This window comes from Periplaneta americana, chromosome 15, assembly GCF_040183065.1.
Source record: "Periplaneta americana isolate PAMFEO1 chromosome 15, P.americana_PAMFEO1_priV1, whole genome shotgun sequence".
NCBI lineage: Eukaryota > Metazoa > Arthropoda > Insecta > Blattodea > Blattidae > Periplaneta > Periplaneta americana.
This window is the reverse complement of record NC_091131.1, coordinates 108,175,637-108,190,898: the sequence shown is the minus strand read 5'-3', so window position 1 is coordinate 108,190,898 and position 15,262 is coordinate 108,175,637.

Below are 15,262 nucleotides of genomic sequence, written 5' to 3'. Positions count from 1 at the left end.
TACTTCTTTGCCAAGCACCTAGTATGTGTGCACTAGTGAATCTTCTGCGAAAGTCTGGATTTCGTCGTAATGTCCACGTTTATGTCCTATACAATGCCACACTCCACACAAAGTACTTCACTAAACTCAGTTATTTATTCAGATCTGGGCTATTAAGATATTAGGTTCACAATGAAAGACATTGACCAAATTAATCAATTATCTAATTTAAAGTAATAATATTACTTCTTAAAGGGTATTTAATAATTTCTCAGCTCCTCAGGGATGTTTGAATTGATATGTTGGAACTTGCAATAAAGCGTAAGTCCAAATATTTCACATATATACTTATTTTTACTCATTTACCTAACAATTTTAGCTTAATAGTTATTCTTCTTACTGCTAAAATTTAACAGAATTTTGGAAAATACATTCATCATTATTTTAAAACGTATTTAAATTTATTTTAGCAATACAATCTATATCATAATTTTCTCAATCTATTACAATACACAAAAATAATTTATTTCAACACACAGCAATTTTATAGCATTGCCAGTAAGTTGTTAAAATCGCATTAAATTGTTTACCGATAAATTTTTATGGGAAAAATAGGTAGTTACAAAAGTTGCTAAATCTTAGTCAATTTTAATGTGATTTTAACGAAACTTTTACAGAAGATACATTAAGCATCTGTGTGTATCAGAATAGCCCTACAGGCCTATCACAATAGCCCACACAGAAGGTTATTATGATACGCTGGTTTTGTTTTAATTTTATTCATTATTACAATAAAAAATCAATTTAACTCCAAATCCTTCATATACCGGTATGTCTAAAGTAGCACATGACTTTTTTTCAAATTTGTATAGTCTTTGATAGAAACTTTACAACAAAAGATTTATTTTTTGTATCACAATAGCCTTACTTGACCCTACATTATATGAAATTGATCTTTAATTTGGAAACATATTTTAAGATTAATATGTAATAACAAACAATGATTTGTAATAAGTATATTAAAAGATTTTTACTAAAAAACAAATAATAAATCTCTGCTTTCCAGCTGAAGCCCAACACTGTACCACTTAAAGCACTAAGAAGGACTGAAGACTATTAAAAGTTGATATCACTTTTATTCTTTGCATTACGTTATATTAATAATTCGCAGGTACATTACGCTGGATGGAAAAGTAGGGATTAAAGAAAGCCTACAACAATGACTACTGCCGCCAATCGTAAGCTATATGGCGCAGAGTGCAGATAAGTTTGTGCCACTGAGAAATCCCCTTGCAACTTCCACATCTTTTATCCAGCGAATTATTCTAATGGACACTGCACAGAGTCAGGCAGGAATCAATACGCTAATAGCTTCTGAAAAGTCCCGATGACATGTGACGAGCATGTTGCGAGGCGTACTTCATTGTATATCCAAGTCAGCTCCGAGACTGGCAACTCAAAATGTTCCCACGCCTTTAATTGCACTGTAAAATACATCTCGGCCAAGATTTTAGTTCAAAATGTATTCATAATTGTATGCGTTCACCCTTAAATTTGTGTGCAATGACATATACATATTTATTTTGCAATTGGTAATATTTCTTTAATTTATCTCTGATACCTATAAAAACTTGACCATCATATACTCTCAAAGTCGAGAATTGTAAGAACAAGTATGAAAATCTTCACATATCTTGCTCCAACTTTCTGAAGTGAATGAATTCTATTCTAATCGATTAATAAACAATGCTGTATTAATTACGTTGTAATCTAACGTAGAAGGATTTGGTGATACGCTATATTTTGGCGATATGAATCAGAGGATTTGTAATAGGATAACCTGGCATTTGCCTTAAAGCTGACGAAAACGTCGGGAAATATATAAATAAATATATTCATTAATTAAATTAAATAAAATGAATAAAATAAATTAAATAAATTAATTAAACAAACAAATAAGTAAGTAAATAAATAAATAAATAAATAACCTGGTAACTGGTCCGTTAGGGAATTTAATCCACGCCCAAGTGATATGGATGGAACTAAGTATTTAATGTGTTGGGGGCCGTCCCTTGGTTTCTAGGTGATTCCAGTTAATAAACTAGTGAACTTATGCCAAAAATTATATTTGCCTCTAGGCTGACCATTTAATCCCTTTGTACAGAAGGTACAATAAACCAAAGCAATACACGTAAATAGTTTAATCAAACATTTTGGAGCAACAGTAACAAATATAAATTATACTCGGGAGGAAATTAAACGCAGAATAAATTTGGGAAATGCCTGTTATTATGTATATCACCTTCATAGGTGTCTTCTATTAGAATTTATGTGATTTTTTTTTCTTTTAAATAATCCTAAAAGGCCGTATCTGCATTATATTTCAGAATAAATAATTATGTAGTATTTCATGCCGCACCAATCGCACATCTGGCCAGATGTTTCTGAATCCTTTTCCTTATTTACATTATTATCATCATAGGAGCTTTTTTTTTTTTTTTTTCAAAACTTAAGATGTCCATTTGTAGAAGATGCTACAAATATGCGTCTCTGTAATAAACGAAGAGTTTTCTTCGGTAAAAATTTATACGAATCGATTGCAAAAAAAAAGAAAAAAAAAAAAAACTTTAATATTTAGCCATAGAAAATATTTTGTTCATTGCAGAGAAGTACGTTTTTGGCATCTGAAGTATATTTTCATATATGGGACATGTTAAGTTTTTTTTGGGGGGGGGGGAAACTCAAGAAATTCGAATGTTAAATGTTATGCTTTATTTAACGATGATCGCAACTGCTAAGGTTATATCAGCGTCGCCGGTGTGCCGGAATTTTGTCCCGCAGGAGTTCTTTTACATGCCAGTAAATCTACTGACATGAGCCTGTCGCATTTAAGACACTTAAATGCCATGGACCTGGCCCGGGATCGAACCCGCAACCTCGGGCATAGAAGTCCAGCGCTATACCAATTACGCCAACTAGATCGACTCCAGTAATTCGATTATTTATTAATATTTTCATGTAGCTGTGTAAAAACACTAGAAGACGTATAAATCAAGAAAGGAATTTATGAAAGCATTAGCAGCATCAGTGCGGAATCAGGTAATATGAATTGAGGGGCTCGGGAGTAAAACATGGTAACTGACATTTTGGTAAAAAAAAAAATGAGATATGTAGCGTATAACACGGTATCTTACATTTTGCGTCTATTGCAATAGTTAGTTTTCCAACATCTCAACAGATGGCAGAAGTATACAGATTTTACTTTCCTGGTAACTATAGAAAACTGTTGTGTGTACAAATCTTTACCTATCTATAACTTCAAAACACTAAAACGTCATTTACCATGTTTTACTCCCGAACCCCTCAATTAATGTAAATATTTATTTAATATTAACTAACAATATTAGCCTATAATGTGTTGAAAAATATAAACTTAACCAAAAATAGTATTTTAGAAACATTGCAATTGTTCTAAGATTACAAGTCATAATTAGTAATGTTATTTTTACAGAATAACTATGATTCTGAGAGCGAATTCGACGACAGCGATGCGGACAAAACTTGGAAACCTGAAGAAAGCATTTCAGATGACGACGCTGATATTCTTTATTTAAAATAACAATCATCTATAGAATACATAAGTGTTTCTAAAATAATTTGCAGATTTGTATAGAGATTAAGTTATAGATTGTAGAGAAATAAACGCAAAGTTAGAAAACTAGACAGTTTACAGAAATTTTAATAGAGTTCAACCTTAGTTTGTGTGCCCCTAAAGAGATCAATGTTCTCTTTGTGAATCATGGAATAATTAATTGATAAAGAGACCTTATTGGAAAGTTACTACAGACAGAGGAGAGAATGTCAACTGCAGACAGGCCAAAACAATATAGTCTAATCAAGGCAAACAGAAGGAGTGTATTATAGCTTGCTATGATATGAACAGTATTCTACCTACTTCAAGTGGGTATATTTCTAAATTTTATTATAAACTAGCCGTACACGTGCGCTCCGCTGCACCTGTTAGAAATAAATATAAAGTAATTACATAATTAAAATAGGACGTTTGTTCCAGGGAACATTCGTGTTTGATAGAAGGATACATCGTTTAATATGTTACTTAATTTAAATTGTATTTAAATAATTAAAATGCGATCATTTTGGTCCAGAGAGCACTCATTTGGTGCAATGACAATTCCTTTAACATGTTTCCTATTTGTTATTGCATCCAACCATAGTTTAATGAAGATTGACATATGATTTAGTTTTAATGTGTAAACTTTATATTACTTGCTATATGTTTCCATTGAATTATGGTAATAACTTAATTTTATCCATTCTTTTCTACGTTTTCAGTAAATGGTGCTTGGCCCATTATGGTTCTCAACCCTTCACATAACTTAAATAATGATACAGCATATATAGTGGTATTTAATTATTATATTTCTTTCCTTCGAAAACGTAAGAATAACCGATCTCCTATGTACCATTGCCATGGAATGAATAAATGTGTTTTTTCCTACTCAAAAATTTTATATTTTGCACATAGGAGTTACTGCAGGAACAACAACGCTATAATCTAAGGCGGCGGTGAAAATGTATTATATTGTTATTTTAAAAGTCCTGTATATCCTTAAATATCAGTCCTATCAAAATTCTGCATAGAATAAAACTTATCGGAAATCATTTTTAAAGAAACTTTTGTTATGTAACATTTTTCACAAAAATCAATAATAAGCGAGATGTTTCGATTTATTTAATTCAGGCCCCCTTATAACCACCTTTTTAAATAAAATATTTTGAATGCCATATAGCCTAAAATCTAAGTTACAACGAATTTAATTCATGTTCCAATTTTCATCGAAATCCGTTCAACCATTATCGCGTGAAAAGGTAATAGACAGACAGACAGAAAAAAATTTCAAAAAAGCGATTTTCGGTTTCAGGATAGTTAATTATACATGCTAACACCAATTATTTTTGGAAAATCGGAAATTACCAGAAAAATTTTGGCTACAGATTATTAGTATAGATGTAGGCTCTCAACTCATAAATTGTCACCATTTACAACATAGGTTGTGGCGTGGCGGGAAAGTGACACAGATCCATGTTTCATTCAAGGTCAAGTCAAACGTGGTCCGAATGAAATTTGCTCCTCTTTAAACATTTTCCTAAAGAAAAACAGTTTTGGAAAGCCTATTATTTTTTATCCTGATAATTGCATGGACCAAAACAAAAACAAGTTTATAGTTTCATTATACATATAGTCCTATGCAGTCATGTCGTATTACATTCCCTGCGTCACTCACGAATTTTTAATAAAGGGCCCCACACAGAATGCACTCTTTCAGTGAAAAAAAGAAAAAGTGCACTGAGGGAATGTTTCTCTATAAAACGCCGTTTGTTGGTTTTTATTTCTATGTTGCATACCTTACAGAAAATGTTTTCTTCTTTCTGCATGAAATACTCGTTACCAAATTCTTCTATCAGAGCACTGATCGTCAAGCGCCTGCCTTTGGTTTGTTTTGGCACGTTGACCGCGTACTTCATTCACTGAACAGCAGAACACAACTGTGCAGATGAGGGCTGCTGCCACGGAGCTATACTCTATATACACGTACACTGCTGCGGGTTACTTGGAGCGTTTAGGTCACCAAAGGCAGGGCTCTTAGTTATTACTCAATGGAAGAATTTTTGGAAAAATAAACGAACTACTTTTGCCTTAATATATAAGAGGTGCAATGACCGTTTATTTAGACTTCGGCTTATCGAACCACTCAACATGTCATTTAAATTCTATTTCTGTCTTGCTTAATTAGAATATATATTATATTCTTCACTTCTTTACTTACATGATTTATTTCCGTGCTATATTTTGAGAAATACGATAAGAGCTCAGTACACACGGTGTAACTAAATGTATGTGAAAACTTTAGGGGCATATATTCCTCTCCTATAGAAGATGAAAAAATGTTATATGAATATTGGTCCGGTAACGCTGTATTTCTTTGTTACAGCCCTTTTCTTACATTGTAAGCAGAGTTGTACAAAAAGGGCTGTAATAAGAAAAGAAAGCATTTCCGGACCAATGTCCATATAATATTTTTACTTCCTCTCTATGAGAGGAATATGCCCCTAAGGTTTTGATATACATTTTAGTTACACCTTGTATAGTGATATAAATACATACCGGTACAATACATGTACTTAAAATTTTTCATCCCCACCTAGATATGAACCCGAGAACTCCGATACAAGCAAGCATATTAGGACGGTCTTCGTACAGGATGTAAGCCTACTTTTGCTTCTTCCGATTTCGAAGGTCCTTACATAATTTTCTGACTCGGACCTCTTAAACTTTCCGTTTTATTACATTCTAAATAATATATAATCTTATTGTGAAAGTTTTTCATTTCTCGAGATACATATTTCTTTTTTTTTTTTTTTTTTTAGTGAATTTATAGTAACTCACCTGATGTACGTTTATTTCTCATTACATTCATTTTTGGACAGCCTTTTACTTTATGATAAAATTTCATTTCAGTTGTTTGTATTTTGTCATATTCACTGTGTACTGGCTTCCAGGTTCCACATCCTCAAAATAGAATTTCATAATAAAAATTATTGCTCCTATATGGGTTCAAACCCACACCCTTGGCTTTGAAGCCGTCAGAAGCCTAATAATACAGCTTTCTACTCAATAAGTCTCAAGCTGTGACTTTGAAGCCCGTAGCTATGACGTCACTTAATTTATATGGGTGAAACGCGTCTTATGTCGTTGTTGAGCTGAACATCTATAGATCTGCGCGGGTTGTAGCGGGGGAAGAATTCCGCAAGAAGAGGGGTTGAGAGGAGAGAGGAGTTATCCATTCAACTCTCTCTAGGTCTTATTTTTCCGTTGGTTCCAGGCAAATATTATATTTCTCTATCCTTATTGACGTCGTAAATACAATAGCGAAGTATAATGGACTCTTCTAACGAGAGGGAGGAAAGAGACTATCGAGAGATTTTTCTTCATCCTAAATAATTGAAAAAAAAAATGAAGCTAGATGCCCGCAAGTGATTCTCGCTACCGATAAAACGTCTTCACCCCTGCTTACGTATTGTCCCTGCGTGCTCCAAGGGTCTTATCTCTTGGTGATGATTAGCAAGCTGTGGTGATTTATCAACCACTAAACCATTCCACTCTTCCTCAGTGATAAGGAATTTCGTCTTAGCAAAGCCCTGATGTAACTCCTCTTCCATTTCGCCCTTATTAAAGGGGTTGCTAGGGGTGAGAACGCCTGACTCCGCGGTGTTCACAATGATTCAGGGCCCAGCTTTAACGCTGAGTGATTCTAATTCCACTTTTATCTTATATGTTGCCATTGTGATTCCCGTGTTTTGTTGACGATAAAGCCTGATGATGTGCTGACGTGAGATCCAAGGAGTCTCACGTTATATTGTTTATGTCACGTCAATAAATTCAAAATGAGTAATATTCTGCAGAAAGAAACTAATAAAATATATCTGGAGAATGTATGTTACTTTCATAACACCGTTCATAAAATAAACTTCAAATGATTAAGCCAGGGGCCATTCGTCATAAGGGCGCGAAGTCATGCCCTCCCTAAAAAGTTCAAGGCATTAAAGTTTAGACCTAATATTAATCTCATGAATTTCAATGTCATTTTAAAGAAAATCTATGAAAGCACAATATGTTTTCAGTTTAGATGGTTGAAAATCAATGTTTTCAGCATGTCTGTACCTGGACGCGCTTAAATAGCGCCCAGTGAATCTCTTATGGGTACCTGAAAAGATAAAGGACGAGAATAGGGAAACTCGTACAGTGGTTATATGGGTCAGCTGCGCACATGTCTCTCTGCTTTTTTTGTGAGACAGCAGTACTCAGTGTTCTGTAGTACGAAGTACACGTGTTCTTCAGTACAGTTTTTATATGACTTGTATTAATAATCGCCTCCACTAATATGGTGACTGTTAGAGATTGAGCATAAAAATGAAAAAGCTAAAGTAGGAGTTTTAAATAAAAGAGGTATATTTAGTAGTTGATTATTATTATTATTAGTTTATTATTATTATTATTATTATTATTATTATTATTATTATTATTATTATGGTGTACAGAGGATACTTATAGGTTAAATATGTATTAGTTCTTGTAATGTTTGTATAGAGAGTGATGGCGGATTAAGAACTGGAACACATCTAATCCACCATGACGTGAACAAAGATTGATGAAATAAATAAATAAATAAATAAATAAATATGGTCACTGTTAAAATTAAAATTGCGATTTTAATTATTACTTGAGATATATTTTAGTAGGTAGTTTTTTTAAGTGCATAGTGTAATGAAAGATGCGTAACTCAGTACAATCACTTAAACTAATGTAGTTCCATAAAATTAAAAGATATTCATATGAGTTTTGTATATAAATAGGTCTAATCTGTATTTTGTAGAACAATTAAGAAATTATAAATATTTATATTGATACACTTTCCGCATGGAATCTGCAAGCATGAGTGACGTCACGCGATGGGTAGAAGCAGTACACTATGCTCGCGCATGCGCACTCTGTTTTACAGACGAAGTTAACGGCCGCTATGCTTTCAGATTCCAGACGACTAGCGTATGATGCTTTGTGATGCACGTGTGTTTTTGTGTAATACACATACTGCTGTAGCAGCTGATTTGATGCAACATTACATTTGGGCGAGTTTGAATTATAGTACCGTATTGAATTTGTATATGTTGCATCCATTTATCTTGCGAGGAAAAAGTGGTTAAACTTACTGCACTAAATGATCCTGTCTATATCGTAAGCTTGAGGATAATTTCTTTCTGTGGGGTACATACGTACTGTGACGATAATTTAACCAACAAAATGCTACTTTTAATAAAGTTAAATTACCCTAAAATTCAAAATTTTCAGCTAGGAGCCGCCACTGGGTACAGTTGTCTAATAACACAGTAAACGTCGCATTGAGGATCTTTCACCTGATATTAGACAAAAATTAGTGTCACGTCTTAATTTTATTCTTCCTTTGCTTTTTCTTTGCAACTTGAATCAACAGAAGTGGCCGGTTTAGCAGTAGTACTTGTATTGGTCTGGTATGTTTTCGAAAGCAAAATCGAGAAATATCTTCTACTCTGCAAATCTCTTGAAAATCCACTACTGGAGAACAGATTTTTAATGCTATTAATACAGTAGAACCTCTATTATCCTTGGTAATGAAGGGGATGGACTGAACGCTTGATCGAAAAAAATCTAATAATCCGTACCATGAAAGATTTTGTAATTTACCCCATAGCCTTTTATTTAATTCGATAGGTAGTGAATCAGAAGTTCACTTAGTTAAGTCTGCTTGTCAACGACGGGTTTTTAAGTTACAAGGAAACCATTTGTAATGACTGTCTCAGAAAAGATAGGAATAAGGGAGGTCTCATGTTGTAGATTTACATATTTTTTACACTATATCCTTGTTTTTTTTTTATTGAAACGCGAAGTTGTAACTCCGATCTCGTATTCTGATGCGAGATGAGCCACAGTTTCTCTTTCTCAAACCATACAATTATTTCCATTTTTTTTTTCGATACTTAGCACAACACGTTTTCTGTTAATATCCATGGAAGACATTTTATTTACAAGTTATACAGTGCGATCGAGAAATCTCTCCGCAGTGCTTGTGTATCCACGGTGCAGTCGAGAATCCACTAAGCAGAGAATTCAAATGGCAACACTGGCCGCTATGCATATGATGGACTGGGGATGTGAGCTTGTCAAACCGGAATTAATGGGGAAGTGCCAACTTCCTACAGGATTACTAGAACTAATAGAGCTGCGGAGGAACTTTTCGATCGCACTTTATTATAGAACGGCAATTCGAACAGTAGACAATCCTGTGTAACGATAAAGGTTTGTAATAACACTCCCTAGCAAAAACATATGTAGAACCTGCTAATATATTGTACTCGTACAAAATAGTACTTCATATAAGTTATTTATTTCTTAAGAAAAAAAGAAAGAACGAGAAATAGACAATCGGATAATCCGCCAATCGGTTAATATGGTGACTAATAATCGGGGTTCTACTGTACTTATATATCTGAATATAAAATCGGTTGGGAAAGTGTACTGATGTTTGTATAGACGAAACGAAAACAATGGCAAGAAAAACAGCTGGAGCAGTGTCACACATCAAAGAGGTTGCTCTACTTTGTGGAAGCAGTCACTGCGTCCTGCATCGGCAGGCGTTTGTCGTCAAAACAATAGAAAAAGAATTGTGTTAGACGATGTGATAAAAATAATAAATTGTGTTAAATCAAGACCACTGAACACACTAACGTTTAAATACTTTCTAAATGAATGGATAGCGAACATAAGCTGAGACTATCTCAGGGAAAAGTTCTCGTACAAGTTTTTGCACTTCGATGGGAAATTTATTTATTTTTTACGACCACCCATTTCATATCTCTGGATGTCTGAGAAATGTAACTTGGTTGCATACGTTAGCGTGTCTTGTAGATATTTATCTCATATCAGATTAAGTGTTCCGATATTCACAACTAAAGTCAAAATTGCATCGTTTCAGCGTGAATTCGTGTTCTGAAAAATATGTGCGCAGAAGATACATTAGGAAAGCTTCTCAACACTCAGTGATTTTTTGGTATATAGATACAGAAACTTGCCTCTCAGATGCTGTTAGTAATGTCATCCAGCATATAAGTGGTTTGCAAGAATTTTTTCAGAAATATTTTTCACCCTCCACCGAACAAGACAATTTTAACAAGAAACACTTTTAGCTAGGGTGATCATAATACCTTTGAGTGAAAGTGGAACTTCAATCGCTTTCTTTAGGGAAAAAGTGGGACAATGTTTTTATAAAATTCATTATTTATTTGATTTAAACTTAAACATAAGACAGTTGAGTAAACAGCATAAATCTGAAACACGTACCAAAATGAAACGTAAATAACAGTAAAAGGATAAAGAAATGTTAATAATTTCCAGTTATACTTGATAAAAATAGTATTATAACAATAAGAAGGAATTAAATGCATTTTTAAAGTTACTAACATTTAGCTCAATCAGAAATTATGCTTCTATGGGGGTTTATTAACTTTCTTTACTCCAATCATACTTAGCAGAAGCTGCTATTGCATTCAGCAACACAGGTTTTTTAAGTAAATATGAATCAAAATCATTGCAGTTTCATTTGTTGAAGTTGAAACAAGATAGAAAAATACACTTTATACTCCTTACAATAAACCTGTTTCCTTCATATTTCCATTGTGATGACAAACTGAAAATTCTCAACATTTACATTACGTGCTGGGATTGAAAAGAAATATTGAGCTATGTTAAATAATTCAGTGAACTGTACATCGCATTGGCAAGAACTAAAAAAGCTACATCATTTTTATGTGCCATAAGCTGATTCCAGTGCTCACTGTCATTCCTTTTTTATGAATGATTTGACATGAATTATTTCATCTAAAAATAAACTCTCATTCACAATAATGTTTTTTTCTCTCTTAGTCATATGATAGTATTTTCAACTACTGACCAATTTGGCGGTTCTTTAAGCTGCATCCAACTTAAAAATTGTGATCATTAATAGGTAAAATCGATAGCACAGAGAAATATCTTCCATGTTGTCAGTATGCAAGCATAATAGTTCAAATTTATCAGCACACTTGAAAAAAGTTTATAACTTGCAAACTTATACTAAAAATCGAGACAAAAGCCTATTTATTAAAAAGAAGTCGGGACAGGCTTTTCAAGGCTCAAAAACGAGATAATCGCGATTAATCGGGACGTATGTTCACCCTACTTTTAGCATTTTTACAAAAACACAGACAATATGTCTGGAAAAAATACGAGTTTGCTAGATCTGACCAGACTACACTTTAAAACAGAAGTTTAGTAAACTTTCTCTTACTGTATTCTGGCAGTCTTGTTTAGGAATATTTGGAAATTTCTAAATGTGCAGCGGAGAAACTTGTTTCATTTCCAACAACATATCTATGAGAAGTAGGATCTCCAAGATATGCAGCAACAAAATTAAAGTACCGTAACAGCCTGGATGTCTCACCACATATGAGAATCCAGCTTTCTTCCGTTGTACCCAACTTGAAGAAAATTTGTGAGAAAGGAAAACAGCTCATTTCTTCACATTAGTAGTTAAACGGTAAGATTTTTTTTACAATGATGCATGTAATTATCAAAACTATACAAGTATTTTATAATTCCATTATAGGTTCTATATATACTTATGACCTTTACTCATGGCTACGCGTGGTAATGTACTGTTGATTTTAAAATGCGGAATATGAAGGTCTTAAAAACCACACAAAAATAACGAAAATGCTACCTGACAAGAGAGTTTTCACATCCTCGACACAAGCTAAACGTCTAACGCTTCTGACGTCAGTAGTGACGTATTTGGTAACGTATACTAACGTTCGTAAAATTTCGGAAAGAATCATTATAAGATATTTCCCGCTTCTGTAACGATTTATCATGTCGTGCTCCTACGATACTCAATCAATCGCGCTTTAATTTTTTTTAATTGATGGCTCAATGTCTAAGGAAGGCATAGAAAAAAATTCTAAATAAAAATCTTTCTTGAAAAGTAAGAAAGAAAATACTAACTTGTGTGTGAACTGTTTAGAATAGACATTTCCACCTTCAAAAGTTGATAAGCGGTAAACGTTTTTGTTTTTCATGTTAGATGGGATGAAGGGGGAGGCTCAAAGCGAGAGAACTGAAAAATTCTTTCCTGATCATTCTTGTACTTCGATCTGAATAATTTATCCGTCTTGAGCTGTTGTAATTAGATGAATATCATCCATAGTGGTAAATATCAAACGCAATACCTGTTTTAACATCGAGTTAGGTCTACGTTAAATTTCATTCACGACCACGTTATTCGGCTAGAAACAGATGGTCCGCTATTGAATGGTTTCCGAGTTATAAATAAAATGCAAAGGTACTGTGAAAGTCGAAAAAATGTCATTCGGAGAATAGTTATTTGCTTAATGTGCGTAAATTTAATTCTAATAAATGGAAGTTTATAGCCTACACTGGTACCAATTAATTTTTTTTAATGTTTGAGTGTTTTAATTTACTAATATTTCTTAGGTGTTTAGTTATAATAATCACTTTCATGCGTTAAAAAAAAAACTAAGTTGTACAGCTTAACACTTAGTTGACTAGTTTCAGCTTTATCTCAGCAATTCTGATGACAATGTAACTTTTTTTGTTATTTAACGACGCTGTATCAACTGCTAGGTTATTTAGCGTCGATGAGATTGGTGATAGCGAGATGGTATTTGGCGAGATGAGGCCGAGGATTCTCCATAGATTACCTGGCATTCACCTTACGGTTGGGAAAAACCTCGGAAAAAACCCAACCAGGTAATCACCCCAAGCGATGATCGAACCCGCGCCCGAGCGCAACTTCAGACCGGCAGGCAAACGCCTTAACCGACTGAGTCACGCCGGTGGCTTTGTAACTTATGATCAGCTTCTTCTAGAATTTTGAGTATCGCAATCTTCGTGAAATTTTGTGTCATTTAAATTTTCAAAATGATCGTTACTTAAATGGTTAACATTATCTCCATGTGGATCCTGATTTTCGAGCAGTTCCATATCTAACAATTCTGCGTTGAAACGTTCCGCCATCTTGTATTGCAACTAGTGAATCATTAAAAATTGAAAGACGGAAATTTCTATCACTAAATTAATTATAGCTTTACAGGCTCTTTAGGGCTAGAGATGCTTGGTGAGCTATAAAAATTATTTAATGAACCAGTAAATAAATTAATGAATCATTAAAAACATTGTGCGGCTTGGCGAAACCGGCTGTTAAAGTCTTAAAACTGTCATCATAACGAAGTCATTCAGTTAAAGAATCACTGCTGTCTTCTTTCAGATCAGTCACGAAATCATCAAAATTATATCTAGTCTTGTTCGACATAAGGGACCCATCCAGAATATGCATTTCGTTCCATGTGTTCATAAAGTAAAATATTATAACCTTACAGTATCTAACATTATAATATGATGAATGACATTGTTATTTGCTACATAATGAGAATACGCCTCTACAATAAGAACTTCAATGCCCCCAAAGTGTTACAAAACTAAATGCCAAGTTTTCAGATACAACTTATTCTTAGGTTTATCTGGTTCCTCAAACACTAAACGTTTGAATCGTCTTTGAGCGTCGTTATATTAACAACCCGCTATGAAATTTAACAACTTAATTTCATAATTAATAAATAGTTTTAATTTAGAAGAAAAGATTAAAAATCAGAAACAAAATTGGTACCAACATATTACAAGAATGACTAATGACAGATTACCAAAACAAACTATGGATTATGCGCCAACAGGATATAGAAATGTCGGAAGACCGAAAATAAGATGGACAGATGATTTAAGCCTTGAAGACGGAACAGGCCAATAGGCCTAATCCCTGTAGCTGAAGAAGGAGAAGAAGAATTTCATAGTCTTACCTCATTGTTTTCTTACTGTAGCTGTTCATATTCTAAAGCTGCAAATCTATTTCTAAGAAATCACACAGAAGTTATTAGACTCAATAGCCACAATCACAAACGTTAAACATTTACCCTTTATCAACAACCGTCCGCACAATATAAGGGAAAACGCGATACTAAAAATATGGCTTCGTTTATATTACTGAGGGAAACAAAAATTAGAAGGCTTCGGCAAGCGGTCACTGAAATTTAAGAACACTTCCTATATAAATTCTTACTCTTCTACTGTTAAAAACTCATGTTGTGTAACTGTTTATAGGAGTCTACAGATGACGAACCAAACTGGCCAATCAGAGGACAGATCGAAACCAGTTTCGTCTGACGCTTCGCTCTTGCTCTTGTAGAGTTTCTCCAACTTATACGCACAACGTTATGATGATAAATTACGTTGTTGAAACAAGCCTGAATATTACTATACAAATCCATTATTTTAAAATTATTTAATATTAACAATAAGTGGAACATTAATTCATATGAAAAGTACGTGCATGTTCCAGAAAATCTTTAAAGTAAGTCTATGTATACTGTATGACGATAGACGAATAGAAAATACTATATTATAAATTGCGGAGACATTTTTATTGACAACATCAACATGCAGGGAAGTGAATGTTGTAATGGCATAGATAAATTGAAAGTTATTAATGCGGAAATCGTCGCTTTAAAATTACGCAAAGTAGGACAAATTTTTGTAGCTACTGAGTAAATTATACAGTAACCA